General features: G+C 37.5%; 1 long non-coding RNA gene across 1 annotated transcript in view; it reads left to right on the top strand.

Annotated features, from left to right (window-relative positions):
• LOC114678680 (uncharacterized) overlaps window positions 1-18,360 on the top strand; it is a 32,562-nt gene extending 14,202 nt beyond the window's left edge. Inside the window, exons 2-3 of the long non-coding RNA XR_013418171.1 lie at window positions 3,150-3,220; window positions 17,569-18,360. This is a non-coding gene — a long non-coding RNA (uncharacterized LOC114678680). The remainder of the gene's footprint in view (window positions 1-3,149; window positions 3,221-17,568) is intronic.
• The last annotated feature ends 1,052 nt before the right edge of the window (window positions 18,361-19,412 follow it).

Here is a 19,412-nt window from a genome sequence, read left to right as displayed (position 1 = left end):
GAGCTTGCAGTGAGCTGAGATCTGGCCACTGCACTCCAGCCTGGGTGACAGAGCGAGACTCCGTCTCAAAAAAAAAAAAAAAAAAAAAAAAAAAAAAAAAAAAAAAAAAGTCCTTTCTTTCTGATTGAAATACTCTCTTTATAATTTCTTGTAGGAAAGGTCTGATATGAATGAAATTTCTTAGTTTTAGTTTGTCTTGGAAAGTCTTTATTTCTCATTCATGTTTGATGGATATTTTCACCAGATATACTATTCTAGGGTAAATGTTTTTGAGCACTTTAAATATGTTATGCTACTCTCTCCTGGCCTGTGAGGCAGCAAGTTCTCTTCTGGCCCAGGGTGTGTCTAGATATGTTGTCTGGGAACTAGAGCCTGGAACGGGGACCTCAAAACTCTGCCTGGTACCCTATCCTACTGTGGCTGAACAAGTATCCAAGATGCAAGAGAAAATCTCTTTGCTCTTTCCTCTCCTCTCCTCAAGCAGAAGGAAGGACTTTTTTGGAGCCATAAGCTATGCAGACTAGGATTGGGGCAGGGGAGGCATAAGCACTCCCTTAGCCACCATTTCTGGTATCTCAGTAGGTTGCGTGCCCCCTCAAACTGGCTTTGAGTGTAGCTCAGCAATAGAATTCTCCTAGGAGTTGAAATTCTTGTGGCCTAGACTGCCTTTCAAATTTATTCAGAGCCCCATAGCACTTTAGGTTGTGGTGGCATGGCTTGCCAGAGCTCAAGGTTCAACCACTGGGATGGGTAATTTCCTTCTGGCTAGGCCCAGTCCAAATGCTCCTCCTGTGGATGGGCATTAGCTAACTACAGCTCAGTTCTGCTTTCTGCTGTGACAGGGCAGAACCGAGTTCAATGCAAAGTCTCACAGTCATTGTGTTCTTCTTCCACAAGTGCACAGGTTCTCCATATCACACAGCCACAGGGGTTAGGGGGAGGGGTGACTTTAGTAATGCAAGACTACTTTTTCTCCCCTTCTCAGTGCCTCTTTCATCAACACGAAGTTAAAACCAGGTACTGTAAGTGCTCACCTGATTTTTTGTTCTTATGAAGGTGCTTTTCTTGTGTACATAGTTGTTAAAATTTGGTGTTCCTACATGGTGGGGACAATCAGTGCAGTCTCCTATTCTGCCATCTTGCTCCACTCCTGGACTTTTCTTTTAAGAGTACTAATCCCATTCGCAAGCGCTCCAATGTCATGACCCAATTACTTCCCAAAGGCCTTCCTTCTAAATACCACCATGTCACAGGTTAGAATTTTAAAATAAGAATTTTGGGGATACACACACACATGTGCACACACACACACATATATATATATACACACACACACACAGATGTACATTTATAGTCAAAATTTATTATTCACAGTTTCTATATTTACAAATTCACCTACTTGCTGAAATTTATTTATTTGTAACCCAAAATAAATGCTTGGGGCACTTTTGAGGTTATTCACAGACATGAGCAGAGTGAAAAAAATTTGACTTGTTCAATACACATGTGCCCAGCTGAGGTTAAACAAGGAAGCACTCTGCCTTTTTGTTTCATGTCTAATAGTGTAAACAAGGGTCCTTCTATAGTCTACTTATTGCCATGGTTTTTGCTCTTGTGTGCTTCTTGTTAGTGATTTCACCATTTAAAATGCCCCCGAAGTGTAGTCCCAAAGTGCTGACTAGTATTCCTAAGCACAGGAAGGCTGCAATGAACCTCATGGAAAATATATCTGTGCTTGATAAGCTTAATTCACATATGGCCTATAGTGCTGTAGGTCATAAGTTCAATGTTCATGAACCAACATTTATTTACTCAGCAGTTCTTCAGTCAACCTTTAAGCAAAGATATCTTTAAACAGAAACATTCATAAAACAAAGTTATATATTGATCTGTTGATAAAAGTGTGATCAGAGACTTATAGGAACCTCTTCCTGTCTTTTCTCTAGGAAGAATGTGTCAGTATTTGCTAATTCCATGCTCACAGCATTTTTTTAAACATAATTCCATGAATATTGAGAATTAACAGCATAGATTACATCCATAGATGTATAGTAATTCTATAAGTTGAAAGGAAGTTTCTATCTATCTGTCTACCTATTTATTCATACATTTATCTGACATCAGGTGTGGGATATTTCATATTAATAGAAGTCAAGCACATATTTCTGCAAAATTAAAAACCACTGAGCCCTAAGAACTAGCATAGACTTAGCATAAGCCTTAGCCAGTTTTGTGTTTCCATGTGTGTGCTATTTTTATTTTTAAAATGCATTACTTGGCTGTATGCTTTACTGCCCTCCTTCTTTTCTCCCCATATCTGATATCTTAGCCGAATATGTCTGACTGCATATCGTTGCCTCACACCCATAGGGTGTTTTGTTTTGAGACAGAGTCTCACTCTGTCACCCAGACTGGAGTGCAGTGGCACCATCTCAGCTCACTGCAACCTCTGCCTCCTGAGTTCAAGCGCTTCTCGTGCCTCAGCCTCCCAAGTAGCTAGGATTACAGGCATGTGCCACCACGCCCAGCTAATTTTTGTATTTTTAATAGAGACAAGGTATCACCATGTTGGCCAGTCTGGTCTCGAACTACTGACCTCAAGTGATCCTCACACCTCAGCCTTCCAAATTGCTAGGACTACAGGTGTGAGCTACTGCAGCCACCACCCACAGGGTTTTTCACCTTTATGCTTAGCTCCTATTATTCTTTTTACATCAACTACTTGGCTCTCTTTACATGCACAGACCTGAACTATTTTCCTTGACGTATTCCCCCATTCTCACTTCCCTACCTCTGGACAGCTATAATCTCTCACTTCTTTAAATACTATGGTCTCTTCATCTCTGTGGCAGTAGCATATTGTACATTTGATTTTGATGATTTGGGTACTCGTCTCACTCATTTTGTATTTTCCACTTTGCCTAACCCAAGACCTTGAACTTATTCAATATATGTTTACAGAATAAAAATATTTAGTTCTCAACAATTTTAGGTCACAAACCTCTTTAAAAATGATTAAAGCTTATTCTCAGAAAAAAATGCAATTTAAAAGTTACACTACATTTCTGAGTATTTGAAGCTCTCTTCTCCATCACCGCCACCTCTCAAAGTCCACGAAGTCTTTGTTAAAAACTTCTTATTTATTTCAGTCTCCTGAGAATGACAGTGGAAAGTTGATGTTCGCAGAAGTCAAGTAACATGTCTCAGGCTAGTGGAAAAGGTAAGACTGTTGCTAACATTTTACAATTTTCATGATAGAGGGTTTTCTGTGTGGGTGACTTATTCTTGACCATAATAATGTTCTCCTGTTTTTTCTAAATGAGAAGACAGACAACTAAAGGTAACTTTGTTCACTCTTAACTACAGACGACTGTGCTGGTGGATGTTGTTAAAGTCAACAAGGAAAAAAGTATCATGTAGAGTCAATAGAAAGCAGTGGACAGAGAAGCAGGAAATTGATTACAACCCCTCAAATCTGTCATTTACCATTTCTGGGTCTCTACCTCAGCCAAAAGGTTTTGGGGGAATAAAGAGTCTAATGACCCCAGGGAATTGACATGTGTTCTTCAGAGGAGGTCAGTAATCAGACACTAGTCTAGTTGGTTTCATCCTGCAGCAGAAAGTCAGGTAAAGTAATTAGTCTCAACATCTCGGGGGTGCTGACTCATTTCCACTTCCTTTAGAGGAGCCACTCAAACTCTGTCCACCTTGTTTCTCCATAGAAATATGATAAAGATCAGTTCTCTGGAAGCATTCATATTTCAAGAAGCTCTGTATGATATGCATTAAGGTAAATATTCCTAATCCTTGTCTGCAGGGTTATAGAAGTTTGGACTGTACTTTGCTGTTTTTAAGCCTGTAGCCAGACTAAATTCACTGTTTTTCCTTAACTCAGCATACCAGATGACCCTTCGTTGTAGCTATAACCAATCCTTTCTCAAGGACAAAATCACACCTGCCTCTCTTTTCCTTTCCAGGCTCTGAGCTAAAGTCTTGGCATCTTTCTTGAATGCCCTCCAAGGAGTAGTCCAAAAAGATACCCAAACTCAGATTTTATGGAAATAAGATGTTTCCTGTAATACCTTTTATCTTGGCTTTAACAGTATGCATTTAAAAAAAATATTGACTTAAATTTATGTGCATGTTTATGTTACTACTCACTGATGACCTGCTTGATTGGATTAGACAAGTTTTTTTCCAGTTGGTTTGAGGTACTAGAATTTCAGGAAGTCTTCAGTTTCTTTTTCTTTTTTTTTTTTTTCCAGTAGCAGAAATTTTGGGTCAAAATGTCTAGGCTCTGTAGTGCTTGGTGCTGTAGAAATTAAGACATTTAGATATTCTGGATGACCCAACTTTAATTGTGATAAAATATATGTTAGATATATTTTATTGGCTTTTTTTTCTTATCTACTGACTTTTATTTTAACTTTTTAATACAAATCTCCTCTATTGGTTGAGAATATACAAAATTACAGTTTTTATTGGATTGAGTTTGAAATATATTCTGATAAAAAGCAGAATTTAAATGTTGTAAGTTGCCAAAAAAGGGTAGAATCACAACTTGATAATAAAGCTAAATATACATTTAGAAATCAAAACATTAAAAAGTTAAGAATAAATAGAAGTTTTTTTGGTCTTCTGTTTTCTTCCTTTGAAGTATAAAACACTTCACAAGTGCATTGCTATAGTAAACATTTAAACCTTATAAAGTATATAGATAAAAATAGCAACGTTTTCTTTTTCTTTCAAATATCACTCAGTTCTCTAATTTTAACCAGTGGGTGATATTAACATTTTCAAAGGCTAAAAATAAATAATACTTAGAGTAAAGGCAAGAATACATTTTCTAATAGGAAGAAAAGTGATTTTAAATAAAAAATATGTTGAAATCAATGAAAGAATATTTAAAGCATGAAGATAAGGGATAAACATTAACAAGTAACTAATAAAAGAAAAGAAAATATTAAAACTTAGAAGTCATTAGAATTTATGCAAAAAAATATACACTAGAAGATATATAAATTGATAGATAATATTCTGATTATATATTTTTGTGAAATACATAATTAAATATAATAATAATATATATATCTCTATACTATAAAACCTGGTGACTTAAGCAAAACCAATGTACTACATCTCACAAATTCTAGGGTTATGAATTTGGGCAAGGTTTAGTTGGCAATTCCTTTGTTCCACATGGCATTAATAGGAGTTACTTGGTATTCATCTGATTCCGAGCTGTTCAGGAAGGTCAATGTCAGACTCAATGATACCCAGTATTTTGATAGGGATTACTGGAAGGCTGGGTTCAACTGGATCCCCCCTTTTCCATATAGTTTCAATACCTCTCTATATAGTCTTTCTGGAAGAGTAATTGGACCTCTTGTATGACTGCTTAGGGCTCAAGAGAATATGGGGGCAGGCCCGGAACTGGCATAGTGTCAGTTCCACATTCTGTTGGTCAAAGCAGTTGTAATCAGACCCAGATTCCAGAGGAGGGTGAATAGATATCACGCCTAGATGGGAGAAGTTTCAAAGAATTTGTGGCCATCTATAATCTGCCACAGATGGTAAAGTCAATGTGTAAAGTATGGCAAGAATGTAGAAAAAAACAAAAGCAGATGAGCAAATGAAATGAAAATCTTCCATCAAAGTAGAACCAAGAGCAGTTTAAAAATAGAATATCTATATTGTCAATAACAATAAGGAGCTCCAATTCATCAAACAAACAAAACTATAACTTAAACTAGTCAAGTGGCATGGATCCTCAGTAGAACTAACTGAGGAGAAACAACATGGCAAGGCCAAAAACCCAGGACCTTTTGTTTGTTTTTTATATGAGGGCGCATTATTGTATTAGTTATCTATTGTTACCCAATAAAAGAACTGCCACCACCCAACCACACACACACACACACACACACACACACACACAAGTCTTACCATCTTGCAGTTTTTGTGAGTCAAGAATCTGGCAGCAGTTTAGCTATGTGGTACTGGCTCAAGATTTCTCAAGAAGTTTCAGTAAAGACTGCCAGCAGGGTTGCAGTGTCATCTGAAGGCATGACTGGGGAGGGTCGCTTCCAAGATGACTCATGCAGTTCTTGGCAGGAGGTTTCTGTTTCTGGCTACATAGGCCTGATCATAGAACTGCTCATGACACAGCTTCCCCCCAGAGTGGGTGATCCAAGGGCAAGAAGGTGCTCATCTAAATAAGATGATGCAATATTTCTACAATCTGATTTTGGAAATGACATATCATCACTTCTCCTGAATGCTATTGGTTACAGAGAGTGACCCTCATCCAAAATAAGAAGGGGGTAAACCAGGGTGCAAATACCAGGAGGCATGAATTATTGGGACCTCTGGAAGGCATGTAGAGGAGTATCCAAAGAGTAAGGGAAACCTTTGCCTTCACTCTTATGTCACATCTGAAAACTTACATCTTTTGCAAAAAATAATGATTTTTTTTCTACATTTTTACCTTAAAAGATGCAATCCCTCTTGGAAAAGAAAGGCACAGGGGCTCTTAAGACAGACTGTGCAGACACAAATTCTTTGTTCTATGCCAGCTTCATGGTTATGGTTAACTGCAATCTACAAGTGCCCACTGCAAATACTATCCTAAGAGAACAAAGGACTGGTAAATATCCAATGGCTTGCTCTTTATGAAGATAAAAGTATAACAAAACTTGCAGTGCATTGCAAATGTGTTTTGGAAGATAATTTCATTATGGCCATAAAAAGTATACAAAGTAGGTTTAGGTAATGCTTTTCACTCATAGCAAAAGTACCAGGTAACAAAAGATATAAAAGAAAATGGGGTATGTATCGCATCAATATTTAGGTCTGGAAGTAAGATTTAAAGGTCAGCTAGCCTGATACTTTTCAATTTGTTGACTTTGCTGAGTTATTTTAAATTGTTAATTTGTATACTATGAAATTTTCTTTCTGGAATACAGTTCTATGGCTTTTGACAAATGCATAGAGCCATGTATCTACCACGATACTTGTGATATGTAACAGTTCCATCACTCCCAAACTTTTTTGTGTGTGGTCTCTTTGTTGTTAGCCCTTTCCATCCCCCAAACCCTAGCAACCATTAATCTTCTATCTATCCCTGGAGTTTTACCTTTTCCAGAACATGCTGTAAATGAAATAATAGAATATGTAGTGTATTGTGGCTGGCTTCTTCTACTTTACAAAAAAATTGAGATTCTTCCATTTGTTGAATAGATCAATAGTTAGTATCTGTTTGCTTTTATTTTATGTCAAATAAAATAAGTTCTGGCCTTCTGATCTCTTTTGCACTTCATTGTCACTAAAGTAGTTTTTGATTTGGCTTTTTCCCCCAATTTTGGTCTTGGTCTGTTTGTGGGTTAAAACACCTTGGTTCTGTTCAGGACTTTGGGTAACCTATGTTCTTAATAGTTGTACTAAAGGGAGAGATGAATAACTATTGTCCTGTAAATGATCCAATATATGTTTTTGTGTCAGATCCACATTTTGTTGGTCAGGTGATGCAACAATAATGTTACATAAAAAAACCACTCTAAAAACAAGTGGCTTACAGAAATTGCGTTCTTTCTTATGCTCCAGGATCTGTGGATTAGCTGGGGTTTGGCTGATCTAAAGTCAATTCAGCTAGGTGGCCCTGCTTCAGGCTGAGGATTGGATGTTTTTTTCCAGGCTGTGGGTTGGATATAGTTCTGTCCCTTTATGTTTTCTTCGGTTTTCCTTTCTAGTCTGAAATAAGTGGCTGTCTGGGACATATTCTACTCATGTCAGATCATTAGAGCCCAAAAGTCAAGCCAAGTCATGCAAACATGTGAGGACTGTGCTTACATTGTGTCTCCTAACATTCCGCTGGCTAATACAGGTCTCGTGGCCAAGTCTAATATCAGTGGTGCAGGCAGAAATGCTCTAAGCAAAGTGTGAAGGAGAGGTAGAATGAACTTTTATTGAACAATAATCCTAACTACTGTCTGTGCTCAGCAGTGTATCTAATTGAATTGACACAAGATAAATCAGAATTTTGTATTTTCCCAGACCTAATATTTATTTGATAGGTCATGAGGCAAGTTCCTGACTCAAGACTGAAACATTACACAATTATTCCAAGTTTTTGTTTGACTCATTGGCTACCTCACTTCAACACATTGACTTGAAGCAGACACAACGGGGCAGTGAAACTAAGAGTTCAATCCTGAAACCAGTGTCTTTGAGAACCATCATTACATATGTACCGGACTTTCATAGGCTGCCTGATGCCAGTTTAGGTGCTGTGATGTTATATAATTTAGATTGGGAATTATTACTTCTTTTGGGGAGTTTACACTCAGAACAGACTAAGATGGTATTTAGTCACACAAATCAAATACAAGTAGAGAATAATAGAATGTATAGCTGGAAGGAATTTAAACCACTACTCTAATTTCAAAGATCAGAAATTACAAACCCAGAAAGATTAAATAATTTTCTGAAGGACAGAAGCAGTTGATGTAAGATTTAAGTCTAGAAGGTGGAATTCTTTTGTACTGGTGATTAGAGGGTGAAAACAGCACTCACAGGTATCTGAATTTATTGAAGGCGGGGGATTTTCATGCCCTTAGTTATTTGTCTAAGTGGGGTAAACTATTTAGCAGTTAAGGCACACTTGCCGTACTGACAGAAGATTTCAGACAATGCAAAAATGGAAACAATATGTCTGAATGTTCAGGTACGTTAGAAGAACTCATAGGCCCATTCGCTGAATGAGGATATTATTAGTCTGTAGCCGTGCTTTTGATCAAGGGGCTAAACTGGGTCCGTGGGATACAGCTTATCACAAGTAACAATGGAGGAGAGAAACTGGTATTTGTGGTATTTTATTACAGGAAACAGATATGTTCTCATGGTCATGAGGGCATTCTTAGTTTTTGGAGTGTTTGTGAGCAAGCTGGGGTGCTCTTACTCTCATTCTGAATTGCCAGCTTCTAGATTGTTCTTCCCTCTCTGCTGCCACTAATTATGAGCTCAGGGTAAGGAACTCAGGAACTGTTTCTTAGTAACTTTGTTCTAAGAAAGACCAGTTGGGCAGACTCTTGACTACCTTGTTCAACCAAGTTGAATGTCTTTCTGGATCAATCCAATCAGAAGATTATAAACAAAATAAATAATCATGTTCATAAATGAAAAAAATCAAGAGAAATAAATATACCTTACACACTTTGGGGGGCTCTCTATTATTTGCCATGTTTCATAGTAATTGATTGAAATGTGCAGTTGACCATTTACAATCAGCTTTTTAAAAAGCACCAGTTTATTCACATTGTATTTTCATTGCTCCATTGTTAAAAAAAGACAACTGTGTAGGAATTCATGAATATGTATGCAAATTCATTCTTTTCTCTTTTTCTTAGCATTTTCCCTGATAATATTTATAAGTTATAACTTACAAATTTAGTTCTTCCCTTCATCCGAGATAAGCATTCTTAAACTTATATTGAAATCGGAAAGAGATTGTACATTATATTAAAATGATCTTAAGAAGCACTTTTCCCCATACGTGTTTCGTTGCTTTAGTGGTTTATGTCCTATATGAGGGACTTGCTTTTGATTGGAATTGTTAGGTCTTTTTATATCTTTTAAATATTTTGTGATTTTTATTCCATTATGCCCTATAAGTCTTGTGGTAGATGTATTTGTGTGGAAAACAGAAACAGATGTATGTACCAAACTCAATAAATGTCCTTTCACTTGTTCACAAAGATTAGTTTAGTAAAATTAATTGGGATTTGATGACAGTGTGACTTAGTAAATCAAAGAAGACTTCCAAAAGGATATGGATTTTAAACTATTTCCAAGAAAACCAGAGGAACATGGAACTGCAAGAATGGAGAGAGTCAAGATGAGGGTGAGAGCCAAAATTAAAACACACACACACACGAGCAATAGAAAACATGAAAAGGAAGGAAATAGAGTGATTATAATTTTCAACGAAGTATTATTTGACTAACAACAATGGTAAAATTTCCATTCTCCAATTACATGCTGTCTTTATGTTAATAATAGCATCTAAATGTAGTGTTGGTTAAAGTGAAATAAACGCCAAGTTGTTTGGGAACACGTGAATACAGACCACAGGATGATTCATTTATATTTACATATGGGGCTTCACTTACCACAGCAGGACTCCATAATTTACCAGAAATCTTCTGGAATTTTATAGTTTTTGACTACTCTAATTAAAAAAAAATTATTTTCATCAAGGGATAGGCCCTATCTACATGCCTCTTGGAAACAGTATGAACTGGATCTTCATTGCTAAATTACTCCACTAAAGGGAACATGTCTGACCTCTGGTGTATAAGCTCCATGTAGTTTTGCAGAGTTTGAACACTGAGGGGAAGTGGTGCCCTTTGCCTGGTGGTTCCTATCTTGAAACACTCAATGCAAGACTCTAAAGGTTGAACTAGAGGTCACCTGGTGTTTAAATATTACGTTGGTGCAAAAGTAAATTACAGTTTTTTGCAATGAAAGAAATGGCAAAACTGCAATTACTTTTGCACCAACCTAATAACTTAACACAAAACTCACCCTACAAAATAACATTGGCCTAGCGAAATCTAGGAAACATATTGCACTATTTGCTTTAAGATGTAAACCAAATTCCAAATGTCTCATAGTTTATACAACAGCACAGCATTTACAGAAGAACCTGAGTCGCAAAACATATGCATCAAATAGACTGCATTCAGGACAAATAACATTACTTGTGAGTTCTTTGTGGCCAATATTTATTGACCATACTCCCTCTGTCACTGAATATAAGTAGGAGGGCTTGTTCTTGGGATTTAGCTCTTAGTTTTCTGAATGCACTGAAGGGAACTTCCTAAAAGTGATACCACCCTCCAGAAAGCGAGGAAGGTAAAAACCATTTGCTGCAGGCTCTCAATGCTGTAAACCTCACCTCTGCCCCCATCTGGGGCTTCTTGAATCAGATCTCTGAGGGAGGGTGGGGGCAGTGGACTGAGTTGTGCAAGCTCACTGGCCACCTTGTTGACAAAAGAGGTTTATTGTTTGGGGATTGTTGTCAGTTGGCAGTACCAATGCCCAGACTCACCTCAAAATTGAACGGTCCACTCTGTAAAAGCTGGGAGCTAGCATGGTGAAACCCCATCTTTACTAAAATACAAAAAAAAAAAAAAAAAAAAAAAACCAACCAAAAAAAAAAAACTAGCCGGGCATGGTGGCAAGCACCTGTAGTCTCAGCTACTTGGGAGGCTGAGGCAGGAGAATCTCTTAAACCCAGGACACGGAGGTTTCAGTGAGCTGAGATCGTGCCATTGCACTCCAGCCTGGAGACAAAGCAAGACTCCATCTCAAAAACAAACAAACAAACAAACACACAAAGAAACAAAGCTGGGAGTTTCTCCAAAGTTCTATGCCATGATAGTACTTTCCAATAGAACCTTCTGCCTATTCTATGGGGGAAATGTTCTATAACCTATGCCATCCAAATAGAGAAGCCACTAGTTACACGTGGCTATTGAGCACTTGAAATGTGTGACTGAGGAACAGAATTTTAAATTGAATTTATTTAATTCTAAATGTACACAGCGGTATTTGGCTAGTGGCTACCATATTGGATAGTGCAGGGCCAGACTTGGTGGCTTATATATGTAACTCTAGCACTTTGAGAGGCTGAGGCTAGAGGATTTCTTGTGGTCAGGAGTTCTAGACTAGCCTGAGCAACATAGTGAGGTGCCGTCTTTACAAAAAATGAAATAGAATACATTGGCAGAGTATGGTGGTGCATGCCTGTAGTCCTAGCTACTAGGGAGGCTGAGGCAGGACTGGTTGAACTAAAAAAATCAAGGCTACAGTGAGCCAAGATTGCACCACTGTACTCCTGCCTGAGTGAACAGAGTGAGACTCTGCCTCTAAAAAGAAAGTGTGGATTTTTCATAACGCCTTGACATCCATATGACCCTGACCCAAACTTACTGAATATTGTATAGGTAGAAACATTGTGCTTTATAGTAAGAACATTAGTGAAATGACAACTTTGTAAAATAATTTGGACGTTGATATAAAAAGATTTATTTGGGAAGCAAAGCATTGACAAATAAAGAAATCTACAAAAATGGATTCCAAATATTCATTAATTACATATTTACTGGGAGGCAATTAGCAGGATGCTGTGGGCTATGTGTTAGGAAGACAAAGATGAGAGACTTTTTGCTTTTAATAAGCTTCCAATCTAGTGGGAAGAAAGAGACAAATAAGGGGATATTTGCAAAATAATGTGATGAGTGCCTGGATGGAAGAATGAACTGCAGCTAAGGCAAAATAAGTGACTTTCATATGTAGGGTGTCCCATCATCTATTGTGTAATTATAAACAGTTTGGACATAGGGTATTATAATGCAAGCTGTTAAGTTCTATTAGGGATGCAAAAATGAATGAACTAGTCTGTGCCTTCAAGAAGATTTCACTCCAAATCCTCACTAGCTGCAAGCCCGTTGACCTTGGACTTCTCAGCCTCCAGAGCTGTAAGAAATCAACTTCTTTGGTTTATGTGGTATTCTGTTACAGCAACATAAAATGGACAAAGACAATAGGTTAGGTAGTGTACGATCTGTGCAACAGTTAAATTGTGTGAATGTGTGATTTATGCTTAGAATAACTTGTAAGAATACATTATTATGTGTGCATCTCAGAATATATCCTGAATTTCTTCATTCTTCAGTGTCCTAGGATGTTCATCCCCACAAGTAACCTGTATTTTTAAAAGAGTAAAATCTTTTTTATTGAGTATGACCCCTATCTGTATGGATAACATCCTTGTTTTAGAAAACCAAAAAAGGCATCACTTAAATGTGAATTCATCAGGACCTCATTCATTCATGAGAAGGCCTGACCAGAAAGGAAATCAGTAAATACCTTTGTGGCCACTTTGATTATTTCATGAAGCACTTGCATGTTTTCATTTTGAAAGACATGAAATTCTCTCTCTTCCTTTCCCCTTTTTCTTCATTTTTCTTGAGAATGTCATCCCACTTTTAGTAGTTATTATTGTTGTTGCTTTCCAACAATTATAATAATCTCATTCTTTTATAATTCTTAGTGGCCCCCAAAGTGATAGAAGGCCATGTGTCTACTTACTAATGCTTACTAATGGCAGTCTGTATATCTTGTTTGAGAAAATCTGGCACAGACCTGCCTTGTTCTTTCTCCATTAATATTTCACTTACTTAGAACAGGAAAAGACATTATCCAAAGTTAATGAACTGATTCTAACCTTCTAGAAATGAAGACAGGATCGTGTTATCTGCCACTTCCATCTGATTCTTAAATTCAGTGGCTAAAGAATTTATTTACTTCTATTGAACTGGAAATTTGAATTTCAAAACGACATTTTTCTTGGGCAAAGTCAAGAGTTATCACTGAGACAAAAGTGGTGAAGGTAGCAATAAGGTTTCTGGGTAAGTTTTACTCTAACAACCCACAAACATATATTAATACATTTTATATACATTATAAGCAACAAATAATCCACACCTTATTTCCTCCTCCCAAATCATAATTCATTAAAATGCTTCATAGATGACTTTTAGCCAGTTCTTTGCCTAATACATTTCCTGTAAAAATTGAAGGATGTGGTGGGGCGCAGTGGGTCATGCCTGTAATCCCAACACTTTGGGAGGCTGAGGCGGGCAAATCACAAGGTCAGGAGTTCGGAACCAGCCTGGCCAACATGATGAAACCCCACTTCTATTAAAAATACAAAAAATTAGCTGGGCATGGTAGCATGTGCCTGTAATCCCAGCTACTTGGACTGAGGCAGGAGAATCTCTTGAACTCGGGAGGGGGAGGTTGCAGTGAGCCGAGATCACACCACTGCACTCCAGCCCAGGCCACAGTAAGAGACTCCATCTCAAAAAACAACAACAACAACAACAATTAAAGAATGTATTTTATGGCTTATTTTCATTTCTTTCCCTATTCAATTATGTATCATAATATTCGGAACTACTGTAGCTTTTAAAAAATTAGTGTAGTGAAAAATTTTATCTAAGGAGGTTGTGCGCATGCAGATACAATGTAACTGTTATAAGTCTTGACTGATACCAACTTCAGAGAAGTAAAAAGATGTGTAAGAATCAAACTAGGTAACAAATTCACCAAGAGCTCTCTTCCTAAAATCTTCTGATATGGAGTCAAAGGAAAGAGAGAAAAAATGTATCTACATTCATTTACTGGAAACATTGTTTTTCAGGATATATACATAGCATGATATAAATATAAAAATTAGATTTCTAGGATCTCACTGAATACAAAATTAAAATCTTGTTTAATATTTTTATATGCTATCATTTTAACTTAACATTATAAAAGGCATAAACTTTACAAACAGTTTTTAGATATCGGTCTCACTCTGTCACTCAGACTGGAGGGCAGTAGTATGATCATAGCTCACTGCAGGCTTGAAGTCCTAGGATTAAGTAATCTTCCTGCCTCAGCCTCTTCAGTAGACAGGATTAAGGGCACACACCACCACACCACAGAAATTTTTATATGCTATTATTATTTCTGTCATATAGACTTTTAAAATATTATATCGTTTTTAAGATGGGCTATTACTATTTCTATTACGATTACATAGTTTTCGTGTATGTGTGGCTTGTTTTTGGTATTGTTCATGGTATGGTTTTGTCGTGTTTTGCTATGTCATTCCCAGGATGGATTTTAAGATGGCTTCTTCCTTTCTTCCTTTTATTTATTATTAATTTACACTCCCGTGATATCTCTCTACATTAATGTTTGACTACATCTCATATTATTTTATTAGAAAACATTTCTAGATGTGGGCATCAGGAATCAAAGTGTTCAACTTTTTATGGTAGTTGATGCGTGTTGCCAGATAGCTCTCTACAAATTCCTTGCTCCCAAGAAACCTGTTACTGCATTCATGTTACTACAGCTTCACCAATATTTAGTTTTCTTCTTTATCATTACCAACTTGATAAGGTGCCCCTTAAACATATTTTATTGGTTAATTCACAGTTCTTTGTCTATTAATTAGGTTTTAACATTTTTCACATTTCAAATTTGTATTTATGTGGCTTTTTTATAATTTCAATCTATTTGTGAGACTCCATATACTTCCTACCAATTTGTAGGCTCTATTCCAACTCTAAGGAAACTGTAGTAAAAACATTTTAATCATGTGTCATGATTTCTCATCTGGCTTCATTTTTTGTATTCCTCATTGCTATACATGGTGCTTTATATCATAGTCCTTTAAATTTCTAGGATGTTTTGATGCTTCATCCAGAAGAAATCGGCAAATACAGTGCTAGTACAAGAACGAATGACTAGATTTAATGACTGTAGTAGCATTAAACCACGTAGGCAAAGTCGCACCGCTGTTTTAGAATGGAGTTATGGCTAATATCGGTTTACTAAATAATGTTTGTTCATGTGTTGGTGGCAGACTCAAACTTCTTATAGAGCCTGTACCTCATAAAACAAAATAATTATGTGTCAAATATGATTAGATCAAGTGCATACTACTTTATTTATTATGGAAACTACCTCATTCTGCTCTTCTTTTTCTTTTTTGAGACAGAGTCTCGCACTGTCTCCCAGGCTGTAGCGTAGTGGTGCGATCATGGTTCATGGTTCACTGCAAGCTCCGCCTCCCGGGTTTACGCCATTCTCCTGCCTCAGCCTCCTGAGTAGCTGGGACTACAGGTGCCCGCCACCACGCCCAGCTAATTTTTTATGTTTTTAGTAGAGACGGGGTTTCACTGTGTTAGCCAGGATGGTCTCGATTTCCTGACCTCATGATCAGCCTTCCTCAGCCTCCCAAAGTGCTGGGATTACAGGTGTGAGGCACCACACCCAGCCTGGAAATTACTTCATTCTGAATGTGTCATCTTTTTTACTAAGATAATCATTTTTCTTTTATTCACATTGTTTTAAATAGAGTGCTTTGGATACAAAGACTATTAGGAACTGTTCATAAATTGTTGGTTTTGAAGATTGAATTGCGCTGTGAGTATATATTTGTTACATATCTATAATTAGTAATACATATTATCAATTACTGTGTAAAAAATTACGAACTTAGCAGCTTGAAACAACAAATGTTTATTATTTTACAGTGTCTGTGGGTTAGGGGTATGGACATGTCTTAGCTAGATCTTTGAAAGCCTCTTATGAGGTTGCAGCCAAGTGGTTGACCAGACCCAGAGTCATCTCAAGGTTACATTGAGAGTGCGTCTTCTTCCAAACTCTCTCACATTGACCTGTCCACAGGCAGGCTTCAGGAAATGTCATTTGGCTTCCTCCACAGTGAACCATCCAAAGGGACAGAGAGAGCACTGGTAGAGAGAACAAGAGAATGCCCGAGACAGAAGCTGCAGTCTTTTTGTAACCTAACCATGGCAATTTCCACCAGGTGTGCTGTATTTAATTGATTAGTAGCTAGTCATTCAGTTTGGCCCACACTCAAGGGCATAAAAAGCAGGAGGTGGAAATGATTGTGGAGAGGTCATCTAAGTGGTTACTTCCTCATCTGTCATTAGCTTACTGCTCTCCATTGACAGATAATCACTCAAACTCTCTCATATGCACACAATGTGAGATGCACATTAAGAACTACCTAGAGCCCAAAAGATTTATACTTCATAAATCTCATAAAACCTGATAAATGATTTTTACATTAGTTTGGCAGTTTGCATAGATTTAGACCATTCAGGTCTCATCTTTCTATCAAATTATCACTTGGCCTGACTAAATGGAGTTTTCTTGAGATGTTTTGTAACTTTTCAGAATACACACAGCCTGTAAAAAAAAGTCCAGAGCTCTTAGACTCCTGATTTATTGCCTCTTTTCCTGTTATATTAGGGAGTACTAGAAAAATATAGCTTGGTATTTGTAATAATACCAAGCCTATGGCAGAAAGCCATAGGCTGTAATGTGACTTTTGTGTGTACGAAAATAATAGCTATTTAGGTGAATCCAAGATGTTTTGTTTTTCCTAGCCTCTCTATTAAAAATAAACATCAAGAGTGTTGGCTTGGTGGTTGGGGAAGGAGTAGGGAGGGGATAGGTACTTGTTAACATTTAACTGGTGTAGCAGTGATACTGATATGCCACTGAGAGATGGTGGTGCTGCTCATACAAACACAGGGAAATAAGGTAAATGAAGACCCTGCAGGAAATAGGTAATGGTTTTAAGATACAGTCTAATTGAGGCTTGACAGGTAGAAAGCCAGAAAAAAGTCTCTTGAAAGTCTAGGCAGCTTAAGAAACCCCAAACGGAAATTACATAGAGGCTTCAAACTGAGCAAGTGTTAGGCTGACTAATGGCCCCCCAAAGACGTCCATATCCTAATCCCAGAAACCTGTGAATATGTTGTTCAACAGCAAAAATGACATTGCAAGTCTAATTAAAGTTACAGACCTTAACATAGGGAGATTATCTTAGATCATTCAAGTTAGCCCACTTTAATCGCAATTTTTTTTTTTTTTTTTTTTTTTTTTTTTTTTTTTTTTAATTTGAGGAGGCAGGAAGGAGATGCAGCAGAAAGGGAAATTAGAGAGATTCCAAGCATAAGAAGGATTTGGTGCACTGTTGCTGGTTCTGAGATGGAGGAAGCCACGTGCAAAGACTGAAGAGAGGCCTGTGGAAACTGAGGATGGCCTGCAGTTGACAGCCTGCAAAGAAATGGAATCTCAGTCATATAACTGCAAGGAATTAGACTCTGCCAACGTCAGTGAGCTTGGAAGCAGATTCTTTCCTAGAGCCCTAGTCAGGGACACAGCTTTGCTGACACCTGGATTTTAGCCTGGCGAAATCTGTGTGGGACTTCTAACCCACAGAAGTGTGAGATAATAAACGGATGTTTTTCTTTTTTTTTTTTTTTTTATTATACTTTGAGTTCTAGGGTACATGTGCATAATGTGCAGGTTTGTTACATATGTATACTTGTGCCATGTTGGTGTGCTGCAACGGATGTTTTTCTAAGCCACTAAACTTGTAGTAATCTGTTATGGCAACAATAAAAAATGAAGACAAAGTTTACGAGATACAAATCTTTTTTTTCTAATACACAGGAGTGAGGCAGGCAGCTGGTTACGGTGATAGGTGAAATTCTCCTTAGGAACCAATATTTGAGGGGAGCTCCAAGGTGTATACAAGGCTCTATCAACCTAAGGAATTTAGTGCACACAGAAAGGAGCGTGAGGGATGTCCACAGAAGGCACTAACTCATTTCCCACATAATGCGAAGCATGCTGCTCAGCTGAGTCTAGTTTATATTGCACCGCCCCCCGACTCCACCACCACCCCTTTCTCATAGACTTGGGAGAGTTTCAGCCCAGCCCAGCCCTCAGGCCCCTACAGGGATATTGAGAGCAGCTGGGAAGTGGATGAAACAATAAAGAGCTGACATTTAGGTAATAAAAGAGGGTAAGCATAGAAGCCAATAAACCAAACAAGAATAGACCTCATCAATTAACCCCCACTAAGGCAGGGTCCCAGCATGAAAACAGATTCATCACGGAGGTATATAATGCATGAGACAGGCAGAAAATATTTAATAAAGTAAAAAGAAAAAAGCTCCACCCTCTATTAAAGAAACAGGTGCTTCAAATTAGTGATGTAACAAACATATTCCTTAGCAAAATGAGAGTCATTCTCTATTAATGCGCCTTATGTTTTGCATTACATCAGCAAAGAAGGAAAAACAATTCATAAGATTCAATTTAGACTGGAATTTGTCTCTAATATGTGGTGGGAAACTTGGAAATTTCTATTGCAATGGCCCAACAGTTGTGTAGAGTGATGAATGAAAATATTTCAACACTGTTTATATTTGAAATGTTTCTCCTAAAAATGTGGTTGGCTTTCATCTCATGGTTATTGTGTATCTTGGAACAATCATATTGCCTCATTAGGTCCCTGGGTTGCTCAGAACTAAAATATCAACCTATCAATGAGGCTTGCATTTCTATCCCTAGAGTCACCCGGTTTTCTCACCTTCATTTTGATCCTATACTGATTTCGTCATCTATTTATTTCTATTCTGTTGCATTCTGTGTATGTGACCATGGATTTCAGATTCCTTTTTAGAATAAGACTAAGAAAGAGTAAAGGAGAAATGGAAGAGAAAGGGATGGAAAAAACATACAGGCATTTATTTCCCCTAACAGATGGCTGGGCACAGCCTTAATCTGGGTACATGTCTGCTATAGACGTAACAGGAAAAAGTTAAGTGTGTTAATTCCTGGGTGCACAGCCATTTGTAAATATTAAGGGTCATTGACTGGTTTGAAAATTTCAACTGTGACATTTCTGCTCCTTTGGGTGACTGAATTCATTTGTTGATCTGGTGGAAAGTCTTGCTTGACAG

Source organism: Macaca mulatta, chromosome 6, assembly GCF_049350105.2.
Source record: "Macaca mulatta isolate MMU2019108-1 chromosome 6, T2T-MMU8v2.0, whole genome shotgun sequence".
Taxonomy (NCBI): Eukaryota; Metazoa; Chordata; class Mammalia; order Primates; family Cercopithecidae; genus Macaca; species Macaca mulatta.
Note: the sequence above shows the minus strand (reverse complement) of the source record. Positions and strands in the feature narration are given on the sequence as shown.